The sequence below is a fragment of the Rousettus aegyptiacus genome, unplaced genomic scaffold, assembly GCF_014176215.1.
Source record: "Rousettus aegyptiacus isolate mRouAeg1 unplaced genomic scaffold, mRouAeg1.p scaffold_m13_p_4, whole genome shotgun sequence".
NCBI classification, from domain to species: domain Eukaryota; kingdom Metazoa; phylum Chordata; class Mammalia; order Chiroptera; family Pteropodidae; genus Rousettus; species Rousettus aegyptiacus.
In genome coordinates this window covers 43,027,011-43,044,357 of record NW_023416307.1, presented here as the reverse complement: position 1 = coordinate 43,044,357, position 17,347 = coordinate 43,027,011, and the positions used below count along the sequence as shown (strand labels likewise).

The following is a 17,347-nucleotide window of genomic DNA, read 5'->3' as shown; positions in this document are numbered from 1 at the left end:
CACTTATTTGGGAAGAAGATACTTATTACAGTAGCATCTCCAACTACATATTTGTTTGAAACGGGTTTCAGTGTACCATTCCAGTTACTGCAAAAGTGGACAAGAGGTAAGTTGCTAACATGTTAACACAGGATCTTTGCAATTCTTTTTAACTTAAAACTAAATTAATATAGATAATTCCTGCATTAGCAAGATTCATACTAATTTTGTCAACATTATTTTAAAATAAAGTGATTCTTTTAAAATTTTATTGCATAAGAAATCTGTGATATGAAAATGGTATTTTGATTCCAGCTGGGAGATGAACGAATTGTGAGAGAGGAAGAGACAAAACTGAGGTCCTTGGTGCTCGTCTCTGAAAGCCTAGTGTTCGCTCCTTGGACGAGAGGGCGCCCCCTTGAGGTCTTCGCGGTTCCTCACTGGTTGACCTGCTCGAGCCAGACTGTTAGCCTTTTGCTCGCACCCTCCGTGGCGTGCAAATCTTTTACTCGTTTATCCAACAAATGAGACTTAAAGCACGCTGTGTGCCAAGCACCTTTGCCAAGCTGTTAATAAAAGCTTCTGCGATGCAGAGAACTGGGGAAGAACAGAGACCCCAAAGAGGCCCCAAAGCGCATGACGATCCGCAACCAGCTGCCTACCCGCTGCTTCTCGGAGGGGCGCGGCCTGTCGCCCGGGAAACTGTCGTTCCGCAGCCACGCGCTTCCAGGCCCTAGTTTCGGTTGAGCGGCCGCTAGTGAAAGCCCGGACAGTCGTCGCCTCCGGAAAGCAGTGAGGGAAGAGGGGTCTCTGAGGCTCGGGGGCACCGAGGTCCCTGAGACAGCGTGGCCGCGGCTGTGCTAGAGCCGGGGCAGTTGCGAATCTTCGGTTGCCTTTTGCTGCCTCGGGCTTCAAGAACAATGGATGTGGTTCTGGTGGGGTGTGCGCAGACCTGGTGATGCCTCGGTCCAGGTGGGCGACCGACCATCCCTGTCCCCGGTACCCTCCCTAATCTCCTTCAGATGAAGGTCTGTGCTTCCCCCTAGTGGGAGAGAAGCAGACGTGCGGACAACTGCTGCTGGCCTTGCTCTCGACCTTGACCCAGTCTGGCCAAGCAGAGTCAGTGACTGGAAACCGTGGCAGGGCCCAAACTCCAAGATAGTAGCTTCTGGAGGTCACTCGTCGTTAGCGCCTGTTTCTGGCTTGGAAAGTTGATTATAAAGTAGATTCGTAAGGATTTCTGCTCTGGCCCGAAAGTCGCTTTTGCAGGTGCAGTCTGTTATTGCCCAGCTAAAGTCCACAATAGCTTGACCTGATGAATACCCTGGACGTGAGTAACAACACTGATTAATCAAGTGTCTTGCCTACTTTTTGCATCCCCTCACTACCTCTTTCCAAGCGGTTCTCACTGGCTCAAAATTGTTTTTCACGGTGAATTTTAGTAGATATGACTTTGGAGTCCCCTTTAAGGTCCAGTTCCTCAAGGGTAGTCCTGGAAATATCACCACTTCTTTGCGTCCTCCAGAGATATAAGCCCCAACTGTAGCCGGAGCCAACTAATGTCAGGTTCTTGAGTCTCAATGTCATAGAAATGAGCACTGTACAAGATATGAAGTTCAGCAAGCAAAACTTTATTGAAAGCTAGTGCACCAGGGAACCAGCAAGAAGAAAGGAATTAGCTGGTTCCCCATAGGATTGTGTGCAGGGTTTTTGTAGGCTCTTCCATTAGAGGGGACTAAGGGAGAGGAAGCTATTAGGCTGTTCTACCATCATTACTGCTGTGGTCAGCAAACAATGTCTCCATCTCATGGTCAACAGATACCTGCTCAATCTTGTCTCAGGACAGTTTTCTTTCAGGTTCTGTAAAAACTTTTGAAGGAATTTCACAGTCTCTGATTTTTCTTACAACTATTATCTTCACGAGAAACACACGTTGAGTATTTTTGCAAGTTCTGCTGACTGCATTATGTTCTTCCTTATGTGCATTTAGGATGTGGGCAGTAGGCAGTTAAATGGCAACTCGGGTTTTTCCCTTTTTATTTTTGACTTTATAGACAGGATGGAGTGTGGTTTTAAAATGGAATCTCTCTTGTTATCCCTATGCTAGTTCACAACCAGGATTGGCTTCATGGAGTTCCATCTGGGCAGTCACACAGGGCTTCATGCTCAGGAGGACATTGTGCTCAGAGGGTCCTGTGCTTGTTGTAATGCTCTTCAGGTGCAATCTGGAAGTTAATTTTTGAACAAAGGGCTCCATATTTCCATTTTTCACTGGGCCCAGCAAATTTCGCACCTGGTACTGGCCTCAACTCTCATCTTTTCCCAAAGGCCTTCTCGATGACATTCAATTATATAAAAACATAGTTAAAAGGGGTTCTACTCTAGACTTCTCAGTAGCTACTAAGACATCAAGAGACGGAGGAGGGATGATTCTATTGACTAAACTGAGAGTCATTGAAATCATGAGACGTTTGTGATCCAATACTCGCCCTCCTCCCATCATATTTCAGGGCTTTTGAAGAATGTGCAGAATGTGGAAGGGCTACACCCCTAAGGGCAGCAATGTTTGGCTCCTTGCCTAAGGATAGAGGCAGGTGAAGACTCAGGTCATATATTAAGGGGTGCTCTGGGACTGTTTCACAGGTGCCCTGGAAAGGCTGGTGCAGGTGGGTATGGGGCAGGGACGAGCAGAGAAGGGAGGCCGCATTGTTTGACATGATGTGGAGGAAGTAAGAGACTTAGAGAAGGAACATAAGAGGTTCTAAAGCTGTGCCATCTAATACTGTAGCCACAAACTGCATGTGGCTATTGTGCACTTGTTATATGACTAGTCAGAAATAAGCTGTACTATAAATGTAAAATGCACACCAGATTTTAAAGTCTCACTTTTTAATGTAAAGTATTTTATTTTTGTATTGATCACATGTTGAAATGGCATTTTGGATATATTGAGTTAAATAAAATATATGAAAATTAATTTTTTTAAATTTATTTTTTCTGGAGACAGTGGTTAATGAAATCCAATAAGTTTCAGTTGTACATTTTAACAGTAAGGCACGTATATATCTACATTGTGTGTGTACCTCCCATAGTTAGATTTCTTTCTGTCACTACATATTTGACCCCTTTTACCTCATCTACCTCCCCCTCCCCCCTACTCTTTGGCATCTTAAAATTAATTTTACCAGTTCATTTTTGCTTTTTAATGTGACTACCAGAAAAATTTAAGTCGTACTTGTGGCTCACATTATATTTCTTTGGGAAAGCACTCTTCTAAAGATTTTAGAGTATTGGAAACTATTTGAAATTTTCAGAAAAACTGCTTCTTCCCCTTCACACTGCCCTCCATCTCCCAGAAGGTACTCTTACTTACCCTTACCATAGCATCTATATCGTCCACAACCTTACTAACCTAACTAACCTCAAACCAAAGGCCTTAGCATTTTAAGAACTGCAGCCTAACCACAAGCAGTCTAGAACTGCAGAATGACAGTCACTTATACAGGAGAGCCTCAAACCTGTGTCAGCTGTTGCTACTAGAACCAAATCAGTGCTGGAAAAACTGTTTCTCCTGATTTGACTGTCCAGTTTTGCAGAAATGAACTGCAGAGAAACTGGAGAGAAGGGAAGGAAGAAATAAGGAAAGGAGGATGGTCACCTCACCAACATTCACTCCAAGTTATTGTTACAAATTATGGGATTACAGCTGTCTTGGCTTGACTTCTTTTTTGTCACTCACCCCACCTTAAAAAGTAATTAGCTTTAATGAAGAAATTGGAAGATTCAGCCATTACTTCTTCAAAGATTTCTTTTGCTATCTCTCTCTTCTCCTGGGATTCCAAACACACTTCTGTTAGACTATTTGATATTACCTCACAACTCTTAAATACTCTTTTGTGTTTTCTTCACACTTTTTTCTCTTTGTATTTTAGTTTGGGTAATTTCTGTTGACACATCTGCAAGTTCACTGACACTTTCCTTAGCTGTATTGAGTGTACTGATTCTTCATCTCTGTTACCATGTTTTTTATTTCTAGCATTTCCATTTGACTTATATAGTTTTTATCTCTGCTAAAATTTTCCATTCGTTCATTTATGTTACCCACTTTTCCTACTAGAACCTTTAGCGTATATGATTAAATATTAATCAAAGTTATTTTAAATTCTCATAGTTTCTATATTTGGGTTATCTCTGAGTTAGATCCTGTTGATTGCTTTCTCTCTTGTTAATGAGTTTTTCTTCTTTTTTTATGTATCATAATTTTTTATCAAATGCAGGTATCTTGTGTAGATAGTAGAGATTAAGATAAAGAGAATGTATGCCTCAAAATAAGTGTTTCTTCTTCTGCTAGGTCAGTAATGCAGGGTGTTGAATCAGTCTAATCAGTAGTTAAGCTGGATTTAGGTTTTATTGTTCCACCCTCAGTACACCGCTCATTTAAATTTCCTCTAGTGTTACCTTATGCTCAAGGTGTGGGCTGGAGGGCTGGAAGAATTTTCTCAATGTTTCCCTTCCACTATCAGCTTCTAGGCCTCCCTGTAAAACCTGCACCACAAAAAGGCCTCTCTCGGTACTTCTCTTTCTCCCTGCTTGTTGTTACCTTGTGCTTGCTAGCTCGGTAGTGGAACCAAGTAGACTCTCAGCCACCCTAGTCCAGCCTCTCTTAGGCAAACTTCAAATGTTTAATCTTTGAGAGTGGGGCTTTCTCAGTTCCTCAGTCTTCCTGTGGCACAAAAAATTCTGCCTTGTATCTTTGATGGATCTTGAGAAGGTGAGAGTCTCCTATAAGAGCATCCTACAATTGTATTGGTTTGAGATCCTGGGCCCAAGACTTTTCCTGTCCCTCCTTCCCCAGGGATAGAATTTGTTTGCTTGTCCTTTCCTACTCCTACCCTTATCCCATATCAAAGGTCATTACCTGGGCCCTCAAGGCAACAACTTGAGGCTATTCAAGTGTAAGAAAGAGTCTGGGCAGGACTTCTGTCTTTTCTATAGTGGGAACTTACTCCTTCAACAGGCCGGTCACCACCAAGGGAGGGTCTCTCTGGTCTCCTGCCTCATCCCAAATCTTCCTCATCTGCACTCAGAAGAGACTGAAAATGAGAGCAAGCTGTTTTCTCTGAGGCTCCCACGGGTTCTATATTCTCATGCTAGTCCACACGTGGCCTTTAGCAATTCATTAACAATTTTAGCTGAATTCTTACCACCTTCTATGGTGCTTGATATCTCTTTTTAAAGTGCTCACATCCTATCTCTCCTTGGTGGGGCCAGTCTTTCTCTGGATTTCAGGCTACTGGATTGGTCTGCAACCCTTGCTAGTATAACCAACTATCCCAGTTTGTCTGGGACTGAGGAGTTTCTCAGGACATAGGGCTTTTAGTTGTACTAAAGCCAGAAAAGTCCAGTTGGTCGCCCAAACCTCAGCTTTCTGATAGGTTCAAGAAAAGTTATTCTGCAACTTTTCTGGTTACGGTGAGAGCAATGTTCTCTCGACACTTCTACATTCTAGGCAGAAGCCAAGTTACTGAAATATTTAAGAGTGTTGCCTCTAAACAAAAATGGTTATGGAGATAGTAAAAGCCTCTTGAGAAAATAAAAGATGGGAAATATTTGTTTCTTACTAAGGTGGAGAGGTTCTTATGAAAAAGTCTCCTAAAATAGACAAAAAGCAAAATGAGTAGTTTCTGCCATTCTTTTGTCTGCCAGCAGCAGATGTATCTGATTGCTTAAATGAACTCTAGTTGAAGAGTTGGATTCATGCCTATTCTTTTAAACAACAGTACTCAACATATGGCTAGCACTAGATTTGGACTTTTATTTTTCTAACAGGTGAGAAACTCAGAGTGAATCTTTAAAAATGTTTGTGTACTTTTGTGGAGGGGGATGAAGGTTATGCACAGCAAATGCATTCAACAACAAGAATATTGATGACCTCTGGGTAAATGTGTATGTGTATGTGCACGTGAATGTATATAATCTTGCTGTCAACCCTCTGGGGACGTGTTTGATTTACGTTGCCATGAGTGGTACATCTGGTCTTGTGGGTTTTGTTTCAGGTATCGCAGGAGCCAGGGGTGTCTGTGACTCCTTCAGCCAGCACTAATATCTATGAGGTAGGTGACCTCAGTGCAATGCTCTTTATTTTGTGTATTGATGAAGGCTCTATCATTTGCTCATTTATTCCTTTGAGTATCTTTAAATATCTAAGAGAAATACTTAAGGCCTCTTATTGAGCTTTTAGGCTATATATATGACACCTTCCTATTAAATGGTCAGGATAATTTGATTAGTATAGTAATAACAACACAGAAATAATAAGACTAGGAACATACATAATCCCAACAGCTGTGGGGTTTATATGGCTGTAGATAATAATAGCTAAGATATATAGTGTTTATCATGTGTCAAGCATTGTCCTACGAGTTTTACATTCATTAACACATTGAATCCTTGCACATATAACCTTCATAATAACCCTATGACATTTGGTATCACTATTCACATATTCCAGATCAGAAAAATGAGGAATAAAGGTTTTGTAATGTGTTCATGGTAACATGAATAACATGATGGCATTGTGACTTGAGCCCATGCAGTCCGTTTTCAGAATTCTTTTAAGCACTATGATAATGGTCAAAGACAGAGGGGAGGTAAAGATTTCAACCTGCAGGAAAGTGTATGAGAGGGGGAGTTGTGTATATGTGAAAAAGTTTTTTAAATAATATTTTGATTTTAGGTCATATGCCAAATGAAGATGTAAAGAAAGCTAAAAGAGGACATGCTAAGGAAAAGAATTTAGAAAATGGTACAGTGATGTCTTATACTCACTACAAGTCAACAGAGAGTATGAATTACACAGACAAGTGTGGTCAAACTCAGGAATGTATGTAACTCAGGAATGGTGGAAATGCTAAAACAACAACAGCAACAACTTGCAGAAAGATCTCTATTTCTGTATATAATATACTTGAAAACTTATGATTTCAAAATTGAAGATTCCTCAGAAACCATTTGCCATACAGAAGAAATTGAGGCTGAAAAATTTTATCAGTTCCATTTATGATAAAGTAATTGAGAATAAAACCAAAGAATGATATGTATAAAAAACTTTGGCTCAAAGGTGACAACATGGACATTATCAACTCATGAAGCCACAGTGAGATTCACAAATGAGTAAAAAATCCCACAATTTTCCAAACCAGTTCTTATGATCCACACAGAGGACACACAGGAGAGCAGGACGGTCAACAGGTATATCATCGTGGAGTCTGTTGGCAGGGATGCTGACTTTCTTGAAAAAGTGGGATGCTTTGAAGGCCAGTGATTGTTGTTTCTAGTCAGGTATTAATATAACAAAATATTGTTTATAACTATAGATGGGATAAAGTCTTTTCACCTAACCTGAAAGCAATCCTCTTTATACCTACTGGGTGACATAGATGACTTTATGCAGCTCTTAAGTGGCACCAGTATCATTACATGTGAACATGATAGTCTCACAAAGGCAAAACCCAATAGTAGTAACCCAGGAGTAAGGAGAGAATATTTAGATTGTGTTGAAAGTTATAAAACTGCAAAGTTCTGTAGGATGGTTTCTTAAAGCTAACTTTGGCTATGGTCCAAAATGCTTGGAGCATTCTTAATTGAATATAGTTTGTGGCCCTTAATGAAAGGACACTATATTTGTTTTACTCATCCTCAGACAAGTGAAACAATCAATTTAATATAACAAGCTCAGCTGCATCCTCATAGTCTGGAATTTTCTAGTCAAGAGAATTGAATGAGGATGTGATTTTGAAGAACCAATTCAGTTTTTAAGGTATTGTCAACAATGGGAAGAAAAGAGAACACTGCTTTACTAGGTTATGCCCTTTTTAAAAAATAATTATTACTTTCTAAATCGAAGTGATCCTGCAGAAGACTGAGTTTGAGGCTTGGTGAAGGATACACTGTGAGTAAACGACACAGAGAACGTGAGTTGATGATGTTCAGTGAATGTGGCTTCTCAAGTCTCTTCGACTCATCTCAGGAGAGGTGTTTAGGCCAGTGATATTAAAGTTCTGTCTGCCCAGGATGGGGAGTTTCCAAGTCTCCTACTACATTACCTTGAAATTCCAGGAGACCAACTCACAGGGTTACAAATATTGCCTTTCACAAACCAAACTGTCTGCATCTAACCTTCAGGATCCAGGAATGATTCTTGCTAAGCCATCAGTACTGTCTTTTACATTGCCTGCAGTTGATATGATTAGGCATCGTGCACACAGTCCTATTGTGATGGTGTAAGAAAGAAGAAGCTGTGAGGGGCATGTGAATTTAGCTCAATGCAATGGCAAAAGGTTGGTTTAGTAGGAATTGAGCAGAACAGGTCTGGCCAGTTCTTACCATACAAATGGAAAGGTTGGGTGTGTTTGTGACTACTGTCATGATGCTTATGGGCATAACAAAACCCAGGTGCACATGTTATTGCCATGGCCTCAGCCAATAGCTTTCCAAAGATGAGGCACCATTCCCACACCTGCCTGTGGGAACCATTTGCTTGTCAGATACTTGTTTGGAATATTACAAGGCACAGGCAGCTACTGACTAGCTGCCAATGTTAGAAACTGTGATACCGTTATAATTGTTTTCTCGTGAAGCAAAAGTGAGGGCTTGTATAGTACAATATGTTGATACTGAAAACAAACAAAAACAAAAAAACAAAAAAAAAGGCAAATATTACTGTTTTTTGAAGTTTACAGAAGAATTCAATCCCTAGAAAAAGTATTTTTACACAAAGGAAACAGGTGTCCACATCCCAGATTTCATTAATGCTTTTTGAGGATTTGTGAGTAGGAATTTAAAAGTACAGTCGGTACCGATCAGTTTAATATCATGCTCTTCAACCTTTTTCTTCATTATCCGCCTTTCTACAAGAAAACTTTATATATTTTAAAGTAGTTACAGATTTAAAGCCAGTTGATGAATATTGCTTTCCTCAATAGCTGGAGGTTAATAAAAAGAGCAGGATCTTGTCACTACAACCAGCATTAGATATTTCATTTTATTGTATTTGGAGAGAGGCAAGCATCTTTGCCTCTTTAGAGTAAGAATTTCAGACTGGTGAAAGGTAGAATTTCTCCCCTTTTCTTTTAACTTGGGGGAAAACTTAAAGCGGTAACTTTTCACATTGGCTACTTTTTCTTGTTAAAAGTTTAAGGTATTTGGTTTTTTTCATTTTTCAAGTATTTTTTACATTGGGGATGAGGAGCTAAGACTATAGATCAGACCAGCTCTCTGACTTAGACTAAATTTTTCTTGACTTAATTTTAAAGCTTATTTAATTTCGTGACCTAATTACACTAGGAACTAAAGTGAAGGGAGGAAGTTAGTCTTGGAATTTCACAACCTTTTGCACTTTTTTACTTTGGGAGTTGATTATAAGTAAAGGTGGTGGGGTGATGGTGGACAGAATTAGTGCAGTGAAATTTGACGTATATATTTGAATGGTAAAAGGACAATCGGTGATTTAATTATTCCTTAAAGTATAAATTTGTAATTTAATGATTACATTTGTGTAATCACCACCAAGATTAATAGAAAATTGCCAGCATTTCAGGAAATATCTTCATGTTACTTTCAAATTGTAGCCCTTCTCTTCCCCACAGGTGACCACTATCCTGACCTGTATAGTAATTCCTTTTTTTTATACCAGTGTTCCTCAAAGTATGATTTGGCATGAGCATCATCTGGAAACTTGTTAGAAATGCAAATTCTTGGGCCCTTCTCCAGGCCTAATACTCTTACACATTTTTCTGTGGGCTGCATATTTGTGTGATTCAAAGCAGTGATTCTCAGACTTTAGCATATATCGGAATGACCCAGATGGCCTATTCAAACACAGGTGCTGGGCCCCTACAGCTAGGGTTTCTGATGACCTCTTTTCGTTGTCTGTTTTATTCACTGATTCTAATTTTTTATATGCTGGGTAAGTTTAACTCTGTTCTAGTCATTGCACTTGAAGTGTTATTTTGTAGGAATAATTATGAGGCCTCTAATGAAAATACTTTACTCCAAAGAGTATTTGCATTTGCTTCTGCTAGGTACCTAGGGGCACTTCCAGTCTGGACTAGTGTTCGAAGTTAGTGTTTCCTCGTGAACTCAAGGGATCCTCACTATTTTTTTAATACTCTTCAGATTGTTCCAATTCTCATTTACTTTCAGTCTGAGATTCTGGCACTCAGATTGTTATAGGGGAAGGTCTTCTCTCAGATTCCCCAACCATGTCGACCCAGGGTTTCATTTTCTATTCTATTCTGTCAAAAGTCTAACAAAATGGAAGTTCTAATTTTCTGGGATTAGCTGGTGCTATCAGGGGAAAAGTGGCTTCAAGCCTGTTTACTTCTCTAGATCTATGACTCTTTACTTTTGGCCTGATAATTACTTACTATTTTATAATCTCTTTGATGCTTTTAAAAAGATTATTTTAAAATATTTTATCCAGTTTTTTAGTTGTTTTCAGCTGTAGGACTGATGCAAACAACCTGAGCCATCATTACCAGAAAAGAGAAATCTGGAAAATAAATTACTAATGCACAGTATGTTTTTAAAATACTGGATTTTCTTCTAAAACATTTTTAAAAATCCATGGATATTTATTATATCCTTGAAAAAAAACTTCTGTTTTTAGCTTACAACTTTATACAGACATGGGACATTCAAGAGGGTTTTGGTACAAAACCTCTCCTTGTGAAAAGATTCCCAGTGTTGCACATTTATGACCTTTAGCCACTCCAAAGTGCTTTGATATTTACTGGTGGATGTCAAGGAATGCTTTCCACAACTTCAGAAAGCCTCACAAAATGCAAAGATGTGCCTCGTATGGAATCTATTTCACAGTTCGTGGTACTTTCTATGAAGTTTAATTTTTCCATAGCTTTAATCAGTCTGGAAACATCAAACTAAGAATCATAGGTGACTTGCGCTCTTATCCCTAGGAAGGTTTCTGTCTGAGATAGTATATGGAATGCCTCAAACTTTATTTACTGTCAAGTTCTAAGCATTTGTTAAGTAGTATTTTAACCACCTCCCTCTGCTTCACAAAAGTATATTGCATCATCATTTTTTCCTGTTTGACTCCTGTGTCAGGTTGATCCCTTGAGGTAGGCAAGATTCTCAAAGAGAAAATATCTCTTCTCAAATCTATTCCTGACAAGTCAGACATATTTTATTTTTTTGGACAAGAATGAGTCCATTATATTTACCTTATTTTTTGAAGGAGATTGGAAATAGAAATACACTAATACTACACATGACCATTGGAAAGGGAAATAGTAGGTTTTCCAGAGGTCAGAGGTTGTTAGGTATTTGGTAAGATACTTCATCTTGAATACTCTAATTAGTGCTTGACAATTAGGATTTGTAACTATCCCTGTAGGATAGCCTTGGGGTAGGCATGAACAAACTCTGATAACTCTCTCTCTCTCTGGAGTCCTTTAAGGGTGCTTGACAGTCACCTGAAGGTGGGAAGGGTTGGTTATGGTGGAGCCCTTGACCCCTATAAGCTTGTGGGTCATGATAAATGTCAGAATTTAATCCTGATGGCAATGAGCATTACTTTATCTCAGTTAAAGGCTATAACCCAACTAATTATAGCAGAGGATTCCTCAAGGCAGTATAGCATGTGCCTTGATTTTCTTTCTGTGGTGTGCTCAGAATCTGTGGGCTTGTGGGACTAGTGCAGGGTGGGTGTCCCACCAGATAAGAGGGGTGCTGAGTCCCCTAAGTCTGTATTTTTATCAGTTTAGAGAGTGATGTCATTGATATCTAAACCAGTACACCTATATTCTAGCTCCTTGTTACTGAACCTAAAGTTCACGTGTTGAATACAGACTTTCAAACTGTACCACAAAATGTAGAAACTCTCCAGTTCAGTTACAAATAACAAGGGTGCTTTCCATGTAACACAGAGGCTTTCCAACCACTGAAATTTTTGTTACAATGCAAATCACGACCCCACCACCCTTTAGTTGATAACATTTATCTAGACCAACATGTTTACCTTCAGACAAGCATGATGCCATTATTTATTATTTTCGTATAACCTATCACTTAAAAATAGAAACATTGCTTTCACAAATAATAAACTTATTATAAATTTACACTTCACTAAAAGGTGTGGAGAACCAGGACCACATGAAGCGCATTGAGTTTAGTCACTTCCTTATGGACATATCTTACTGAATGTGTTTTGGGAGTTGTGTAGGATGTAGGTATTTTTCTGGTTTAATAGCACATTCTCCTCCTCCCTCCCCAGTTAGTATCTAATCTCTAGGACAAGTGGTTTTAGATTACCATACATCTTATGGCTACCATTGCTGCAGCATTACCGTTGCATAGCTGGTCATATATAGTACCTATATCGCAGATCTCTGAGGTTGCCCTGTCAATCTGAACTGCAGAAATTATATAGTAAATTCTATTCCTGAGCTTAATAGAGATTTTGAGAAGCCATTTAGTGGCTCCCAGTGCTGATCTAGTTAGTTCCAAATAGCAGCTCTCACTGTATTCCTCAGGCAGTCATCAGTGTGTGTATGGTCTTCATATCCAATTGGTGGTTGAATTAGGAGCAGGCCTACACTTTTTGTCAAAATCAAGAGTCCACCTTTTGGTACTTAACATGGATGTTATAGTATAGGACCTCTATGAGTATCCTTGTTATCAAAAGGTGCCTATTCCTTTCAGTTCAAACTCAGAGAAGTGTATTTAAATAGGGTTGGGGACTATGCTTCAGACATTAGGGACCAGGAAGTTTCAAAGTGTGGGGAAAGGGTCATCTCTTTGACAAGTTCAGTTCTATGGCCAGCTACAATTAACCCTGTTTCACCTGATATAAAGTCGACAAGGCTAATATGCCCCCATTTTTACACCCATTTCCTCTTATAACTACAATGGGGCCTCCCATTTATTATCACATTTAAACTTAGCCTTCATACATGCCATCTCGTTTCTGGATTTTGCCTAGTTTTTTATTTAGTGCCATGATTTCTCATCCTTAAATTGTTCTGGAATAAAGTATATATCTCCAATGTTTGAAAATCTACGTTATTCCATAGTTGTAACCTCTAGACCAATTAGATAACTTGGAATATAGCCAAATATATGCACTTTAGTATATTCTTGAGACAAGTCAATTATTATAGGTCTCTGAGTCACCCAAGATGTCTAAAGCAATGAGTGCAACCATTCCTTCAAGGTAGAATTACCTGATAGAATGAGGACTACTAGCTCATTGGCTATAAGCTTATTTAAATCGGTTTTATAGTCAGCCCTTTTAGAAGTTATCTTCACTGTCTTCAATGAAGGCAGCAGATATCTCTTTGAGTTTCTTTCAGAAAATTTCCATGCAGAGTTAGCTCCAGCTCCAGTTGTATGTCATTGGCATTGAACTTTTGGGCAATGCCTGGTCAGAGAGTCCTAGCTCAAAGAGTCCCCAGAGAGGAACACGATGTACCTTTTTACTGGGAACTAGTACCTGGAATAATACAATGAACATCTTTGTTCTACTGCACTTCTTTGTCTTACTACAATAAGGTTTTCTTTGAGAGGACTTTCAAATGAGGATGACTTTGAGAACCCTGGCCAGTACCACCACTGTTCTCAAGGGAGGGGAAGATAGACTCATTGGTTTGGCAGAAGCCCAGTCCAGTTCTTCCTCTGCACTTCCCAGCCTTGTTTCTGAAGTGGTTGGAGCCAAATAGCCACTGGTAGAAATTGTTATAGAAGTGATTGTGAATTCTACAAAGAGTGAAAATAGAGGAGAGGAGGGTTGTGGGGCTGGGTGAAAAAGGTGGAAGGATGAAGAGGTACAAATTAGTAGTTTCAAAACAATCACGGGGATGTTGGGTACAACATAGGGAATATAGTCAATATTGTAATGGCTGTGTGTAGTGCCAGATGGGTACTAGAGTAATTAAGGGATGGCTTCATAAATTGTATAAATGTATAACCATTGTATTGTATACCTGATCTAATATAGATATTTAAGTAGAACAGGGCCAGCTAGATTGCTTTTTACAGCTAGCTGAAGTCATCATTTGGTCAACTTAGGATGAACTGTGGTAGGTAGCTAAAAGTTCTTCTTTTGTATGGGGAGAAGAGGAGACGAAGGGGCAGAAATAGTCATGTATCTTATCTTTATTACCAGTGTTTCCAGGTCTATCTGTTATCTCTGTTAGCGTGTTGACTCCTGCAAGGGTACTTGTGTCTTGGTTTCCATGAAACATTTGTGTCTCAAATACACTCTACTTTATAGTATACCTAGCCTACATACACACTAATCTGTTACTTGCACATAAAGCCTCATGTTCCAAAGCAATTCCATTTAGGGAAGTGTCCTAATCTGGAAACATTGGTCTCCCTACTAGGGGTATTTGCCTAAAACTGTCTGAAGTTTGGATATAGGTTTGAAGGACAGACAGTATGGTTGATAATCTCTATTATTTCTCTTGGTATTCCTCTCTCATGACATTTATGGGTTGCCTGTCAATTTGGGCTTTCCACCCTTTTAATAGCCAAACTAATAAGTCATCCTACTGAAAACCTTTTTTTCTCTTTTTTACATTTCCCCCCATTTGTGGGGGGGGGACATTATTTTGGGAGCTGAAATTCCCAGAAGTCTACCTAAGCCATCTTTACCAAAATTGTATATAAGAGAGGCTACTAGTTATCTACCCTTCTATTCATTCTTCCTCCTCCTTAACAGAGTCCTGATTTGCATGGAGGTGACAAGGTGCTCAGCTAAGAAAACTGCATTGTCCATCCTCCACTACCAGTAAGGATGCCAGTGTGACATAGTCTTTGTCAATGGGGAGTAACCGAAGGTGCTGAGAGGGGTTTCTAGTAAAGTTTCTTAATGAGGGGTTAGCACCAGGGCATGTGCCCTTCTGCTCTTCTTTTTTCCTCTTTTTCCTGCCTGCATCTTAGAGGAGATGCTGGACATAGACTAGTCACCTTGCAATAAGATGACTATGTGAGAAAAGCCAAGAGAAAAGTTTGGGTCACATCAGAAAAGACTGGGTTAACAAGGCACATAAGATACTATGTGTGAACTCAGACAGACTCCATGTATAATTTTTGTATATTACCCACCACCCCTGCCAGCTTAGGGTTGGAGGAAAAAATCCCTTTGTCACAACAGATCCATACTGCTCACGTATCTCTAACATTATTTGTAGTAGGACTGTGCTGCCATAATTTAATCACTCTCACCATCTGAGACTTACTTTTTTTGCACCTAAATCTTTTTAAAATAACTGTTCATGCCCTTTTGACACAAGTTCATAACTTGAAATTTCTTATTAATAGAAGGTCTAAGATCATCCAGTGGACTGATGACATATAATTTGAAAGCAATTCAGTAGATAGCAAACTGGCTAATCTTGATGATTAGATTTTAAAAATTAATATTCACAGTTACTAGCTTTTAAAATAATAGTAATATGAACAAACCATTGGATGGTTTTATAATACATTACCTAGTTTAAATGTAAAGATTCATATTTTAAGTTTTGTGGAGATGAATTACATTCTTTTTAGATTACTACTTATTTTCACCCAATTATTTCAGCTTTGTATTATTTGTAATAGTGAAACATTGGAACAGGTTTAAGATCTCCAAATATAAAGGGTTATTGTGACTACTTAAAAGTTCCAAACAAAGTCATGTATTGCTTAGATAAATTGTGGTTAGAAAATGCTATCTACAAATGTCTCACTTTATAGATACATTATTTCTGGGTATACATATATATTATCTGGAAGGCTGTTATATCATGCTGTTATTATTTTTTCCCCAGATAAATGGGATAATAAATTTAGTGTTCCATTGCTTTTATTAATCTTTCTGTATTGAGCTGGTAATAACTTTTTCATTAAGAACAATTTCTTAAAAGATGAAAAAAGTTCTTCTTGATGGACATTTAACAAGAGAAGCAGGAGAATGCTGCTAAGAACAATAGCAGGAACAAGTCCGGAACAGCGGGAACCAAGGAATGCCAGCTTTTGCTGCTCAGACACCAGCAGAGCCGGACAGCTCAGACTGCTACAGCCTCATGAACTGCTCTCGAGCTGCCTGTGAGACTTGAATGACAATGAGCCCTGGCTGTAATGACAAGGATGCTCTTTCTTCTTGCCTCATACTACCTTACTCATACTTCCTCATACTACCTTACTCCATGCCATGTTAATATGTCTCTCTGAACCTTAAAAAACTGTACTTTCATTTATTCAATAAACACTAGAATCTGAGTGATATGCCAAAGCCTTGGGTAATGCTAAGACTATACCAGTGAGCAAAACAGACCTTCACTGAGTTATAGTCTATACTGGAAGGGATAGATGCTCATCATATCCGATAGATGTATAAAACAGGACAGAAGGGGATACGGACTATAAAGGAATAGGCTAATGAGAGGTGGGGTTAAGGGAAAGTGGGGAGACCCATGTTACATTATGCGTTCACTGTGCATTCAGAACTCAAGCTGAGAATTGCAGGACGGGCAAGAGTCAGGTAAGTGATGATTGTGTTTGGGGGGAGGCCAGCATTTTAGACAAAGGAAAGAACATGTGTGAAGGCCCCAAGAATCAATTAGTCTTATAGACATAAGGAAGTGAAAGGTTAAGGCTAGAAAATAGAAAGAAAAAGAATGACTCTAGATGGGTTTACAGAGGTAAGTAGAGGCCGAACCACACAGGGCTTCATAAATTATCATAGGATTTAATCTTTTTTCCTAAACAAACAATTGAAAGGCTTTGAGCTAAAAAACTCTAATCAGGTTTCTTTTCACATGGGCCGTAGTAGGGTAAATGGATTGGAGGAAGAGACAAGGATGGAATTGGAAAGAACAGGGTTCAAAAGAGGACCAGTCATAGAATTAGTCATTTATGTTGCTACTCTGTTTAAATTAAACAGTATCCAGAAGCAACTGTAGATTCTGGCCTAGAATTTGTCACCTTGGATAATTATTACAGCTAGCTGTATCTGCCTTGGAAATGGTTGCCTATCTTCACTCTTCTCTGTATGGGTTCCCATGTTTGCCATAGATAAACTTGTAGACAGAGGTAAACTTTTTGTTCTTTCCAAAGTATTGAAGACAGTTATAAAAAGAATTGAACAAATAATGAGTGCTTGCTATGTACCAAGCACTGTAGTAGGCACTGGCATTTTAATCACATTTTATTCATTTCGCTTACCCTACTCTCATGGAACTTATTAGTTTGGGAGCAAATATTAAAATCTTGAAATGTAATTACAGATTGTGAGATGAGCTTGTGTATTTGTCTTGTCAGCCATGAAAATATATCTTAAGATAATACTCTTCATGATCTC

The 17,347-nt window shown here is 39.0% G+C and overlaps 1 long non-coding RNA gene across 1 annotated transcript; it reads left to right on the top strand.

Annotated features, from left to right (window-relative positions):
* The first annotated feature begins 733 nt into the window (after positions 1 to 733).
* On the top strand, positions 734 to 15,367 carry LOC107505894. The gene is made up of 3 exons (XR_001595804.2): positions 734 to 951; positions 6,036 to 6,092; positions 6,716 to 15,367. It is a non-coding gene; the product is annotated as an uncharacterized LOC107505894 (long non-coding RNA).
* The last annotated feature ends 1,980 nt before the right edge of the window (positions 15,368 to 17,347 follow it).